This window comes from Sorex fumeus, unplaced genomic scaffold (assembly GCF_029834395.1).
Source record: "Sorex fumeus unplaced genomic scaffold, SorFum_2.1 ptg000043l, whole genome shotgun sequence".
Lineage (NCBI taxonomy): Eukaryota > Metazoa > Chordata > Mammalia > Eulipotyphla > Soricidae > Sorex > Sorex fumeus.
Window position 1 is genome coordinate 6933542 of NW_026606100.1, and position 15057 is coordinate 6948598.

At 38.7% G+C, this 15057-nt stretch overlaps 1 protein-coding gene across 2 annotated transcripts in view; it reads right to left on the minus strand.

The window, feature by feature from the left end:
* Positions 1 to 15057, minus strand: part of LOC130029805 (interferon-induced protein with tetratricopeptide repeats 1-like) — a 59084-nt gene that overhangs the window by 13073 nt on the left and 30954 nt on the right. The window lies entirely within an intron of this gene.

Consider the following 15057-nt stretch of genomic DNA (forward strand, 5'->3'; position numbering starts at 1 on the left):
GTACTTTTTTGCCTCTCCAAGATATATTCCCAGGAGTGGTATTGCTGGGTCAAATGGGAGCTCAATTTCTAATTTTTTGAGAATTGTCCATACTGTTTTCCAAAAGGGCTGAAACAGTCTGCATTCCCACCAGCAGTCAAGGAGGGTCCCTTTCTAGCCACATCTGCGCCAGCACTGGGTGCTTTTGTTCTTTTGGATGTGGGACAATCTCTGTGGTGTGAGATGATATCTTATTGTTGTTTTGATATGCATCTCTCTGATGATTAGTGATGTGGAGCATTTTCTCATGTGCCGTTTTGCCATTTGGATTTTTTCTTTGAGAAAGTTTCTATTCATTTCATTGCCCCATTTTTGACGGGGTTGGATGTTTTCTTCTTGTGGAGTTCAACCATTGCTTTGTATATCCTGCATATCAAACAGTTTTCAGATGGCTATTGGGCAAATATCCTTTCCCATTCTGTATTTTGTTTCTTTAGAGGTGCAGAAGCTTCTTAGTTTAATATGGTCCCATTTGTCTATCTCTGTTTTCATTTGATTGGCCTTTGGCGTGATGTCTTTGAAGATACCATTGGCTTTGATTTCATGGAGGATTTTGCCAACTTTGTCTTCAATGTACCTTATGAATTCTGGTCTGATGTTGAGGTATTTAATCCATTTTGATCTTACTTTTGAACATAGTGTTAGGCAGAGATATGAGCCCAGTTTTTTTGCATGTAGCCGTCCAGTTTTGGCAGCACAATTTGTTAAAGAGGCTTTCCTTGCTCCACTTCACATTTCTTGCCCCCTTATCAAAGATTAGCTGATCATAGATTTGGAGGGAGGTGTCAGTTTACTGAACACTGCTCCATTGGTCTGTGCCTCTGCCTTTGTTCCAGTACCATGATGTTTTAATTATTCCTGCTTTGTATTAGAGTTTGACGTTGGGAAGGTTGATTCTTCACATTTTCTTTTCCCCAAGAGTTGCTTTAGCTATTCATGGGTGCTTATTGTTCCATATGAATTTCAGGAGTGTTTGCTCCATTTCTTTGAAGAATGTCATGGGTATCGTTACAGGGATCGCATTGAATTTGTACAATACTTTGGGGAGTATTGCCATTTTTACAATGTTAATTCTCCCTATTCATGAGCAGGTGATATCTTTCCATTTCTTCGTGTCCTCTTTTATTTTGTGAAGTAGTGTTTTTTAATTTTCTTTGTACAGGTCTTTTATGTTCTTAGTTAAGTGGATTCCTAGGTGCTTGATTTTCTGGGGCACATGTTAACGGGATTTTTTTCATGTCACGTTCTTCTGTCTCATTTTTTGCATATAGGAAAGCCATGGATTTTTGTGTATTTATTTTATAGCCTGCAACTTTACTATACAAGTCTATTGTTTCTAGGAGTTTCTTGGTAGAGGTTTTAGGGTTCTCTAAGTATAGTATCATATCATGTGCAAATAGTGAGAGCTTGATTTCTTCCTTTCCTACCTGAATGCCCTTAATATCTTTTTCTTGCCTAACTGCTATTGCAAGTACTTCCAGTACTATATTGAACAGTAGTGGAGAGAGTGGGCATCCTTGCTTCTCCCTGATCTTAGAGGAAAGGCACTCAGTTTTTCCCCATTGAGGATGATGCTTGTCACAGGCTTGTGGTAGATGGCTTTAACTATATTGAGGAAAGTCCCTTTTATACCCATTTTTGACAAGGGTTTTCATCACAAAACAAGTGCTGGATATTGTCAAATGCTTTCTCTGCATCTATTGATATGATCATATTGTTTTTATCTTTTCTTTTCTTTTCTTGTTATGATGGATTATGTCGATTGATTTCCTAATGTTAAACCATCCTTGCATCTCTGGAATGAATCCCACTTGGTCCTGGTGTATGATCTTTTTGATGAGTTGTTGAATTCTATTTGCAGTGTTTTATTGAGAATCTTCGCATTCGTTGTGGTGTCTTTGTTTCCTTTTGGTATTCGAGAGATGTGAGCTTCATAGGAACTGTTTGGGAGAGTTTCTGTTTCTCCAATTTCCTGGAAAAGCTTGAGAAGAACTGGCAGTATGTCCTCTTTAAATGTTTGGGAAAATTCGCTAGTGAATCCATCTGGACCTGGGCTTTTGGGAAGATTTTTGATTACAGTTTCATTTTCCTTGATATTGATAGGACTATTCAGGTATTCTAGATCTTCTTGATTCAGCCTTGGGAGATTATAGAAATCCAGGAATTTATCTATTCCTTCTTGGTTATCTTGTTTCATGGCATACAGAAAGTAGTCTCTGATGATCTCCTGAATTTCAAAGTAGTCTCTGATGATCTCCTGAATTTCTTTGGTTTCTGTTGTGATATCTCCCTTCTCATTTCTGATTCTGTTTATTATGGTTCTCTCTCTCTATCTTTGTGAGTCTTTCTAGTGGTTTATCTATCTTTTTTATTTTCTCAAAGAACCAGCTCTTGGTTTCATTGATCTTTCGGATTGTTTTTTGGGTTTTGTGTCGTTTATTACTGCTCTAAGCTTTATGATCTCTTTCCTTCTGCCTGGTTTGGGCGCCTTTTGTTGGTCCTTTTCTAAGTTCTTGAGTGTGAAGTCAAGTTGGTTATGTGATCCCTTTCTTCCTTAATGAGAAGTGCTTGCAGAGCTATACTTTTCCCCCTTAGCACAGCTTTACCTGCTTCCCATAGGTTCTTATAGCTCGTGTCTTCATTCTTATTGGTTTCCAGGTATCTTTTGATTTCTTCCTTGATTTCGTTTTTGACCCACTTGTTGTCCAACATTGAGTTGTTCAATTTCCAGTGTTTGATTTGGTTTTCTGCATCTGTACATGATTAACTTCTATCTTCAGGGCATTGTGGTCTGAGAAGATCGTTGATACAATGTCTTTGACTCCGGATACTGATTCCTTGAGGCATGCTGTGTGGCCCAGAGCATGGTCTATTCTGGAAAATGTTCCATGTTCACTGGAAAAGAATGTGTATTTTGAGGGTTGGGGGGAGGTATAAAGTCCCATATAGATCTATCAGCCCTCTGTCTTCTATTTCTTCCTTCAGAGTCATTATTTCCTTGCTGAGTTTTAATCTTCTTGATCTATCTAGGGGTGATAAGGCGGTGTTGAAGTCTCCAACTACTATTGTGTTGCTTGTAATGTCCTTCTTAAGGTCTGTTAGCAGTTGTTGTAGGTATTTGACTGGTCCCTCACTGGGTGCGTATAAGTTTAGGAGTGTGATTTCTTCCTGCTGTACATATCCTCTGATTAATAAAAATGGCCTTCACTGTCCCTTTTAATCTTTTTCAACCTGAAATCTATGTTGTTGGATACTAGTAAGGCCTCTCCAGCTTTTTTGAGGGGTTGTTTGCTTGCAGGGTTGTTTTCTACCCTTTGACTTTGAATCTGTGTTTGTTCTGATTGTTCAGATGTGTTTCTCGAAGGCAGCAGAATGTTGGGTTCTGTCTCTGAATGAATTTTGCCACTTCTGTCTCTTAATTGGTGAATTTAGGCCAAGACGTTGAGAGAGATTATTTTCACGGGGTTTTGTGTCATCTTTCTGTAAGGGTTTGTTGAGCTTGTAGGGGTTTGTCTTGTCCTACTGTAGCCCCTTTAGCTCTTCTTTTAGGTTTGGTTTTTAGTCTATGAAGTTCCTGAGTACAAAATAGTGTACCCTTCCTTCGAGTTTGAGTTTGAGTTTACCCAGATAGAATATTCTTGTTGAAGCATTCATTTCAGCGAGTTTCTTCACTATATCCCACCATTGCCTTTGGGCTTGGAGGGTTTCCTCTGATAGTTCTGCTGTGAAACTAAGGGGTGCTCCTTTGTATGTGATTTCCTTCTTTGACCTTGCTGCTTGCGGTATTGTGTCTCTATCAGTGGCATCCATCATTCTATTTATGATATGTCTTGGAGTGTTTTTGTTAGGGTCTCTTTTAGGTGGCACCGTTCAGCCTCCTTGAATCTGGACGCCTGCATTGTGCACCTCTTGAAAAGTTTCAGCAATGATATATTTTACACCCATGATTTTCAATACTACTAATGGTCAGGTTTCATACCCAAAAAATGTTCCAGCACCACATCCTCTACTAATGTCTACTTCCCTACACTATGTCACATGTTCTCCATTCTATTTCTGACCAAGCCCCTGCCAACAAGGTAATCAATCTTTCTAGTAAAGATCTATTTTCAGTTTCTGCTGCCTTAGGGCAATTATTATTTCTTTACAATTTTTTATATCTCACATATGAGAGAGATCATTCTGTATCTGTTCCTCTCCAGACTAACTTCCCTCAGCATGAAATTCTCTAGATCCACCCACATAGCAGAAAATTGAATAATTTCATTCTATAGCTAACTCAGTAAGAAGAAAAGGACTATTGTGATTATATAGTGCAGATAGACAGATATATTATATATATGAACCTATATATTTAAAACTTCTAGACTCTTTGTATTATCTTCAAAGAGTTTCCTGTTTTCTTTTCATTTTCAACCACAATCCCATTCCCCACAATTTTGAAATAACTATCACTTTTCTTTTGATCTCCAGAGATTAGAAATTTTCATCAAAATTTTATGACTTTATTATTAGCAAAGAGATTAGGCAATCATGTTTTAGAGAGAAATACTATTATGTCATTAGCCCTTATCATAGGAATAAAAACAAAGTCCAAAGTTTTTGGTTTTTATATATGAAATGGAAAAGAACGTTGATCTGTATTTATTGTTTCATCCGACTTCTCACCTTTTCTTTTCCATTGTCTGGAGGTAAACTGAGGAGGGTGAGGAGGGTGAGAACCTTAGAGGACCCTGCTCTGACACATGCTCTTTCAGAGGCCTCTTGCCAAGTAGTTTGCCCTTCTGATCTTCATTTTGTTTAGCTAGATAACAAAGCTGGTGGTGATAGCTTCTCTTTTCTGGGGCTATTGTGCTGAGCAGGGGAGCCACAGGCTGAGCACTGAGGCCTTATTACCATAATAATAAAGAAGGTAAACTAAGGTGTCTCCATAATAAAACCTGTTAAAAAGACTGACCACCAAGACCTGGACTGAGCCTGGCTTAACTTTCTGAAGTCAAATATATAAGATTAACACTACTCCTCTGTTCTGTAGGAACAGGTTGCCTCTCAAGTATACAACCCCTCCAAAGTATACACAATTAACACTACTCTTGTCTGTTCTGTAGGAAAAGGTAACCTGAGACACTTGGCAGTGAATTCCTCTCAGGATCCTTCTCTCTCAAATAACCCCTGCAGAGTGTTTGTTCAGCCTGAGGTCCTCCTTTCCTCACTTGCTAAATGGTCACTAAAATTCCCTCTTCCATAGGCAATTATTCTGCAATCCCTTTCCATGGGAAAGTTATGGGAAACCCATATATATGTATATATTGTATAGGTGGGTGTGTATATGTGTGTGTTGTGTGTGTGTGTGTGTGTATATATATATATATATATATATATATATATATATATATATATCACTGTAGCAGTGTCCTCCAGTTTTTCATTGATTTGCTCGAGTGCGCCCAGTAAGGTCTCCATCTTAGGACTTGTTGCTACTGTGTTTGGCATATTTACTACGTCACAGATACTTGCCAGGCTTTGCTGTGTAGGCGAGATACTCTCAGTAGCTTTCAGGGCTCTCTGAGAGTGGCGGAGGAATCCAGCCCCCTCTGCAAATTTTTAAAATTGGAATTCACAAAGGTCATGCTTTATACACATTTTTGAGTTGGTAAATTATGACAAATACAGGGGCTGGAGCAATAGCACAGCAGGTAGTTCATTTGCCATGCACGCAGCGGACCCAGGTTTGGTTCCCAGCATCCCATATGGTTCTCTGAGCACCGCCAGGGGTAATTCCTGAGTGCAGAGCCAGGAGTAACACCTGTGCATCGCCAGGTGTGACCCCAAAATAAAAAAAATTATGACGAATACATTCATGTATTCCTTTTGTCTCCATATAGTTGTCTTTTCTTTTTGTGGAGATGCTTTTATTTTCTAGTTGATGGGAAATTGAAGAAGTTACTGAGTACCATACAAAGATATCTCTGGAACTCAATCATTTACAATCTGGAAATTTACATTTACAAACACGGCCTTGAGAGCTCTTTTGATAGTCAAAATGAGAAATGGAAAATAAGTTATCTAGTGTCTGCCCCTGGCAGGTACTTGAATGGTGCTGGGAAATTTTGAACAAAACATAATGCCAAAAATTAGAGAGAGAGTATTGGGGAAATTGTCTGCCATGGAGGCAGGGTGAGGACTGGGATCTGGGTAGTGGAATATGTGCACGGGTGGAGGGATAGGTGTTCCATCATTTTATGGCTGAATCTCAGACAGGAAAGCTTTGTAATTCTATCTCATGGTGATACAATTAAAAAAAAGTAATGTGGAGTTCATGCCCAATTCAATCAGCTTACTCAATGGCTGAACAAATAGCAGTACTTCTACATTGTTAAGAAAAAGAAGAAGATACTGAGTCCTGAGTATGCTGAGGCAATTTCTCTGAATAGTCCCAATGACCCATCAATAGTATTTAAGCAAATGGGAATTTTACTTCTAGCATCAGGGCCTACACAAATCCTGACTGTGGCATTCGTTCGCCCTCACCTGGGTTCAGTGCAGGTGGTCATGTGACGTGTGATGCTGGGGATTTTAGACAGGAGAGCTGCCAGGACTACACTCAGTTCATGTGGCAGTACTGAGATCCAACTCATAGCCTCACTCTTGCTTTATTCACTGAGCTATCTCCTGGCTATTTGCAGAGTACAGATTCTAGACCTCCTGTGGTTCAACTTAAATGGTAATGGGTTTTGGCTGATTTTTTAAAAAGGTTCCTGTCAAAAGATTTGTTTTTAATTTTAGGCACTCTGATTTCCTTTTTTTTCATAGATCAACATTTTTTATTTATTTTTAAAAATTTTTTTTTAATTTAAACACCATGAAGTACAGTTGTAGATTTACAAACTTTCATGCTTTGGTTTCAGTTATACAATGATCGAGTACTCATCCCTCCACCACTGCCCATTCTCCACCACCAATGATCCCAGTAGCCCTTTCACCTTCCCCCAACCCCCACCACACCCCGCCTCTGTTGCAGGGCATTCCCTTTTGCTCACTCTTTCCTTCAAAGTCTTGTAGTTTGCAATAGAGGTATTGATTGTCCATTGTGTTCAGTCTATATTCTAGTTTCAGCACGCATCTTGCAACCCGAGTCAGTTCTCAAACATCCTTCAACTGGTGATCCATTCTCTATCTGAGCTGCTTTTTCCCCCAGCACATGGTGCTGGCTTCCAAGCCCTGGAGCAGACCGCCTGGTATTTATCTCAACTATTCTTGATTGTTCGATTTCTGTTCTGTTACTTTATATTCCCCAGATGAGTGCAGTTTTTCTCTATCTGTCCCTCTTTTTCTGGCTCATTTCACTTAGCATGATACTTTCCATGTAGTACCAATTGTATGTAAAATTCATGACTTCATCTTTTCTAACAGCTGCATAGTATTCCATTGTGTAATGTATCATAGTTTCTTTAACCAGTCATCTGTTCTCGGGCACTTAGGTTTCTTCCAAATTTTGGCTATTGTGAACAGTGCAGCAATGAACATAGAAGTGCAGATGTCATTTCAATTGTACTTTTTTGCCTCTCCAAGATATATTCCCAGGAGTGGTATTGCTGGGTCAAATGGGAGCTCAATTTCTAATTTTTTGAGAATTGTCCATACTGTTTTCCAAAAGGGCTGAAACAGTCTGCATTCCCACCAGCAGTCAAGGAGGGTCCCTTTCTAGCCACATCTGCGCCAGCACTGGGTGCTTTTGTTCTTTTGGATGTGGGACAATCTCTGTGGTGTGAGATGATATCTTATTGTTGTTTTGATATGCATCTCTCTGATGATTAGTGATGTGGAGCATTTTCTCATGTGCCGTTTTGCCATTTGGATTTTTTCTTTGAGAAAGTTTCTATTCATTTCATTGCCCCATTTTTGACGGGGTTGGATGTTTTCTTCTTGTGGAGTTCAACCATTGCTTTGTATATCCTGCATATCAAACAGTTTTCAGATGGCTATTGGGCAAATATCCTTTCCCATTCTGTATTTTGTTTCTTTAGAGGTGCAGAAGCTTCTTAGTTTAATATGGTCCCATTTGTCTATCTCTGTTTTCATTTGATTGGCCTTTGGCGTGATGTCTTTGAAGATACCATTGGCTTTGATTTCATGGAGGATTTTGCCAACTTTGTCTTCAATGTACCTTATGAATTCTGGTCTGATGTTGAGGTATTTAATCCATTTTGATCTTACTTTTGAACATAGTGTTAGGCAGAGATATGAGCCCAGTTTTTTTGCATGTAGCCGTCCAGTTTTGGCAGCACAATTTGTTAAAGAGGCTTTCCTTGCTCCACTTCACATTTCTTGCCCCCTTATCAAAGATTAGCTGATCATAGATTTGGAGGGAGGTGTCAGTTTACTGAACACTGCTCCATTGGTCTGTGCCTCTGCCTTTGTTCCAGTACCATGATGTTTTAATTATTCCTGCTTTGTATTAGAGTTTGACGTTGGGAAGGTTGATTCTTCACATTTTCTTTTCCCCAAGAGTTGCTTTAGCTATTCATGGGTGCTTATTGTTCCATATGAATTTCAGGAGTGTTTGCTCCATTTCTTTGAAGAATGTCATGGGTATCGTTACAGGGATCGCATTGAATTTGTACAATACTTTGGGGAGTATTGCCATTTTTACAATGTTAATTCTCCCTATTCATGAGCAGGTGATATCTTTCCATTTCTTCGTGTCCTCTTTTATTTTGTGAAGTAGTGTTTTTTAATTTTCTTTGTACAGGTCTTTTATGTTCTTAGTTAAGTGGATTCCTAGGTGCTTGATTTTCTGGGGCACATGTTAACGGGATTTTTTTCATGTCACGTTCTTCTGTCTCATTTTTTGCATATAGGAAAGCCATGGATTTTTGTGTATTTATTTTATAGCCTGCAACTTTACTATACAAGTCTATTGTTTCTAGGAGTTTCTTGGTAGAGGTTTTAGGGTTCTCTAAGTATAGTATCATATCATGTGCAAATAGTGAGAGCTTGATTTCTTCCTTTCCTACCTGAATGCCCTCAATATCTTTTTCTTGCCTAACTGCTATTGCAAGTACTTCCAGTACTATATTGAACAGTAGTGGAGAGAGTGGGCATCCTTGCTTCTCCCTGATCTTAGAGGAAAGGCACTCAGTTTTTCCCCATTGAGGATGATGCTTGTCACAGGCTTGTGGTAGATGGCTTTAACTATATTGAGGAAAGTCCCTTTTATACCCATTTTTGACAAGGGTTTTCATCACAAAACAAGTGCTGGATATTGTCAAATGCTTTCTCTGCATCTATTGATATGATCATATTGTTTTTATCTTTTCTTTTCTTTTCTTGTTATGATGGATTATGTCGATTGATTTCCTAATGTTAAACCATCCTTGCATCTCTGGAATGAATCCCACTTGGTCCTGGTGTATGATCTTTTTGATGAGTTGTTGAATTCTATTTGCAGTGTTTTATTGAGAATCTTCGCATTCGTTGTGGTGTCTTTGTTTCCTTTTGGTATTCGAGAGATGTGAGCTTCATAGGAACTGTTTGGGAGAGTTTCTGTTTCTCCAATTTCCTGGAAAAGCTTGAGAAGAACTGGCAGTATGTCCTCTTTAAATGTTTGGGAAAATTAGCTAGTGAATCCATCTGGACCTGGGCTTTTGGGAAGATTTTTGATTACAGTTTCATTTTCCTTGATATTGATAGGACTATTCAGGTATTCTAGATCTTCTTGATTCAGCCTTGGGAGATTATAGAAATCCAGGAATTTATCTATTCCTTCTTGGTTATCTTGTTTCATGGCATACAGAAAGTAGTCTCTGATGATCTCCTGAATTTCAAAGTAGTCTCTGATGATCTCCTGAATTTCTTTGGTTTCTGTTGTGATATCTCCCTTCTCATTTCTGATTCTGTTTATTATGGTTCTCTCTCTCTATCTTTGTGAGTCTTTCTAGTGGTTTATCTATCTTTTTTATTTTCTCAAAGAACCAGCTCTTGGTTTCATTGATCTTTCGGATTGTTTTTTGGGTTTTGTGTCGTTTATTACTGCTCTAAGCTTTATGATCTCTTTCCTTCTGCCTGGTTTGGGCGCCTTTTGTTGGTCCTTTTCTAAGTTCTTGAGTGTGAAGTCAAGTTGGTTATGTGATCCCTTTCTTCCTTAATGAGAAGTGCTTGCAGAGCTATACTTTTCCCCCTTAGCACAGCTTTACCTGCTTCCCATAGGTTCTTATAGCTCGTGTCTTCATTCTTATTGGTTTCCAGGTATCTTTTGATTTCTTCCTTGATTTCGTTTTTGACCCACTCGTTGTCCAACATTGAGTTGTTCAATTTCCAGTGTTTGATTTGGTTTTCTGCATCTGTACATGATTAACTTCTATCTTCAGGGCATTGTGGTCTGAGAAGATCGTTGATACAATGTCTTTGACTCCGGATACTGATTCCTTGAGGCATGCTGTGTGGCCCAGAGCATGGTCTATTCTGGAAAATGTTCCATGTTCACTGGAAAAGAATGTGTATTTTGAGGGTTGGGGGGAGGTATAAAGTCCCATATAGATCTATCAGCCCTCTGTCTTCTATTTCTTCCTTCAGAGTCATTATTTCCTTGCTGAGTTTTAATCTTCTTGATCTATCTAGGGGTGATAAGGCGGTGTTGAAGTCTCCAACTACTATTGTGTTGCTTGTAATGTCCTTCTTAAGGTCTGTTAGCAGTTGTTGTAGGTATTTGACTGGTCCCTCACTGGGTGCGTATAAGTTTAGGAGTGTGATTTCTTCCTGCTGTACATATCCTCTGATTAATAAAAATGGCCTTCACTGTCCCTTTTAATCTTTTTCAACCTGAAATCTATGTTGTTGGATACTAGTAAGGCCTCTCCAGCTTTTTTGAGGGGTTGTTTGCTTGCAGGGTTGTTTTCTACCCTTTGACTTTGAATCTGTGTTTGTTCTGATTGTTCAGATGTGTTTCTCGAAGGCAGCAGAATGTTGGGTTCTGTCTCTGAATGAATTTTGCCACTTCTGTCTCTTAATTGGTGAATTTAGGCCAAGACGTTGAGAGAGATTATTTTCACGGGGTTTTGTGTCATCTTTCTGTAAGGGTTTGTTGAGCTTGTAGGGGTTTGTCCTGTCCTACTGTAGCCCCTTTAGCTCTTCTTTTAGGTTTGGTTTTTAGTCTATGAAGTTCCTGAGTACAAAATAGTGTACCCTTCCTTCGAGTTTGAGTTTGAGTTTACCCAGATAGAATATTCTTGTTGAAGCATTCATTTCAGCGAGTTTCTTCACTATATCCCACCATTGCCTTTGGGCTTGGAGGGTTTCCTCTGATAGTTCTGCTGTGAAACTAAGGGGTGCTCCTTTGTATGTGATTTCCTTCTTTGACCTTGCTGCTTGCGGTATTGTGTCTCTATCAGTGGCATCCATCATTCTAACTATGATATGTCTTGGAGTGTTTTTGTTAGGGTCTCTTTTAGGTGGCACCGTTCAGCCTCCTTGAATCTGGATGCCTGCATTGTGCACCTCTTGAAAAGTTTCAGCAATGATATATTTTACACCCATGATTTTCAATACTACTAATGGTCAGGTTTCATACCCAAAAAATGTTCCAGCACCACATCTAGTGTCTACTTCCCTACACTATGTCACATGTTCTCCATTCTATTTCTGACCAAGCCCCTGCCAACAAGGTAATCAATCTTTCTAGTAAAGATCTATTTTCAGTTTCTGCTGCCTTAGGGCAATTATTATTTCTTTACAATTTTTTATATCTCACATATGAGAGAGATCATTCTGTATCTGTTCCTCTCCAGACTAACTTCCCTCAGCATGAAATTCTCTAGATCCACCCACATAGCAGAAAATTGAATAATTTCATTTTATAGCTAACTCAGTAAGAAGAAAAGGACTATTGTGATTATATAGTGCAGATAGACAGATATATTATATATATGAACCTATATATTTAAAACTTCTAGACTCTTTGTATTATCTTCAAAGAGTTTCCTGTTTTCTTTTCATTTTCAACCACAATCCCATTCCCCACAATTTCGAAATAACTATCACTTTTCTTTTGATATCCAGAGATTAGAAATTTTCATCAAAATTTTATGACATTATTATTAGCAAAGAGATTAGGCAATCATGTTTTAGAGAGAAATACTATTATGTCATTAGCCCTTATCATAGGAATAAAAACAAAGTCCAAAGTTTTTGGTTTTTATATATGAAATGGAAAAGAACGTTGATCTGTATTTATTGTTTCATCCGACTTCTCACCTTTTCTTTTGGGGTAGGTCTTGTTTATTTCTAGTCTAAGTTTTATTATTACTGTCTCCCAACTGCCTTTATCTTTTGATTTCCTTTCTAGTTCTGTTACACATCATGTTGAAGTTGATCTAATTTTTTTCTATGCATATTTTTAGCTTGATACATTTGTGTTCTATCCCTTATTTTAATTTCCAGCTTCATACCATTGTGATCTGAAAAGATACTTGACATGACTTCGACTTCAGTTTTCAAAAATTATTGACTGATGGAGCAGGTGCAGTCTCCCCGCCTCCTCCAGATGGAATCCTGGTGACCAGGAGCTTCTACAAGCATGGCTCCAGTATGTGGATGACAGGATTATTCCTCCAAACTATTCCTCCTTTCCTGATTTGAAAGTGAGCAATAGAAAAGAATCTAGTGTCTGCCCCTAGAAGGCAGGCTTGAATGTTGATGAGATTAGGCCCTCCCGTTGTTCATCCATTTGCTCGAGCGGGCCCAGTAAAGTCTCCATTTGAGACTTTGTTGTTACTGTGCTTGGCATATCGAATTCGTCCCGGGGAGCTAGCCAGGCTCTGCCATGCGGGTGAGATACTCTCGGTAACTTGCCGGGCTCTCCGAGAGGGGTGGAGAAATCGAACTCGGGTCATTGATGAGCGATACCTCAGCGGTAGGGCGTCTGCCTTACAAGCAGCCAACATGGCTGACCAGAATTCGATTCCTCCGCCCCTTTCGGAGAGCCCAGCAAGCTACCGAGAGTATCTCGCCCGCACAGCAGAGCCTGGCAAGCTCCCCGTGACGTATTCGATATGCCAAACACAGTAACAATAAATTCTCCAATGGAGACGTTACTGGGCCCACTCGAGCAAATCGATGAACAACGGGAGGTTGATGAGATTATCCAAGCAAAATGCCCCTAACTATAGAGAGAGAGTATCTGAACAGTTTTCTGCTGTAGGGGCAGGGTAAGGACTAAGATGGAAATGGAGGGGATAACGGGGATATTGGTAGTGGAGAGTTTGCACTGGTGGAGGGATAGGTGATTGATGATTGTATGGCTGAATATTAAACATGAAAGTTTTGTTACAGTGTATCACGTTGTCTCAATAGCATTTTTTAAAAAAAATTCCTGACCTTTGTTTTGTTTACCAATGTAAGGTCTACGTATGAGAATATTTTCAGTGTATCTGAGAAGAATGTGTGTTTTAGTGTAATGAGTTGGAAAGATTTATATCTAGTAAATTCTAGAGATAAAAGATAAAGATGTTTATCTAGTAAATTCAACTAATATAATTTGCCATTTAGTTCCATTGTGTCTTTGATAATTTTCTGTCTGTATGATCTGTCCAATGATGTAAGTGGGATTTTAGAACTCAGTTGCCATTAGTTCCTCTCTTTAGATATGTTGATATTAATACATTTATTTTATACTCCCATACTGGTCATGTATACACTAATGGTAATTATGTTAGCTTAATGTTTTAATTCTTTTATATATATATGTAAAGCTTATTTTTTCTATTGTTATATAAACTGAAAGTTTAAAAGTCTGAAAGTCTATTTTTACCTCATAGAAATATAGTTGTTCTGTTTTAAGATTTTCCCTATTGGCTTGCTGTACCTTTCCTCTGTATCTTTACTTTTGCTCTATAATTGTCCTTATAACTTTTAGGTGAGTTTCTTGATAGAGCATATGGTTAGGGCTTATTCTTTACTTTAAATTTGTTTATTCATCCAACTCAGTTGGCAGTAATTTGGTTGCAATAGTGAAGGGATTTGGTACTGACAGTGAGATAGAAAAGTGACATCTAGACATCATGGAGGAGTTAGGAGTGTATTTAGGGTCCAGTAAGAGTGGAGTTGAGTCTGGGGAAACCCCTTATGGGAATGGCTACTAAGATCAATAAAGTCTCTTTGAACCCCAAGCATGTGCAGACATGACCAACTGATGTCTTCAGTTTACTCATCTCATTAACTGGTCATTATAATACAAGTGGCATTTTGGTTTTGCCTCCTTAGTGGGCTTTTATGTGTGCATTATGGGTAATCACATGCACATATACAATTTGATTATGCACATGCACCTGTCAGGCAATAACCTCAGTTTCACCTAAAATTCCTCCACAAAGTGACATAGTCACCTATTTTACTCTAAAGTTACAGTATAAAGGCAGAACTCTATAGGCAAGACAGGGTTGGTTATAACTTACGCTGTCAACCCACTCCTACTCTTTTGGAGTGCTTGAAGCTCACTTGCTTCATTGCTACCAAGCCTGTCTGTGTCATCCTCTTAATTATGCATAAGAAGTAAGACTTCTCATCTACCAAGAACACCTGGAAACGTTGTGGTGATGCCCTGATAGCCAGGTGTCCTCCCTGTGATGATACAAAATATGAGAAGATTCAAAACTTGTTGCTTTTAAAAAGGATGCTATCACAATTGCATCATATAAGCAGATTCAAAAACTAAAGTGAAAAAAGAGAGCAAGGGTAGAATACTTCAAGGACCACAGAATGAAGAACGTGGTTATGGAAAGTTTCTTGGGAGACATAAGAAACCTGAGCTTTAAAGAATGTTTAGGGAATGAGTTCTGCAATTGTATGTGGATGTTTGGTCACAAGAAACTTGAAGGGTTTCTTGAATGTGATTCAGTGATGAGAGTATCATCTGCATCTGGGAAGAACCAAACAGAATGCCCTAAATAGGTATGCTGTTTTGTAGGATCACTCTTCTTCAACTCATAGTCAGAATCTCCTTGTTGACCCAATAATGAAGAA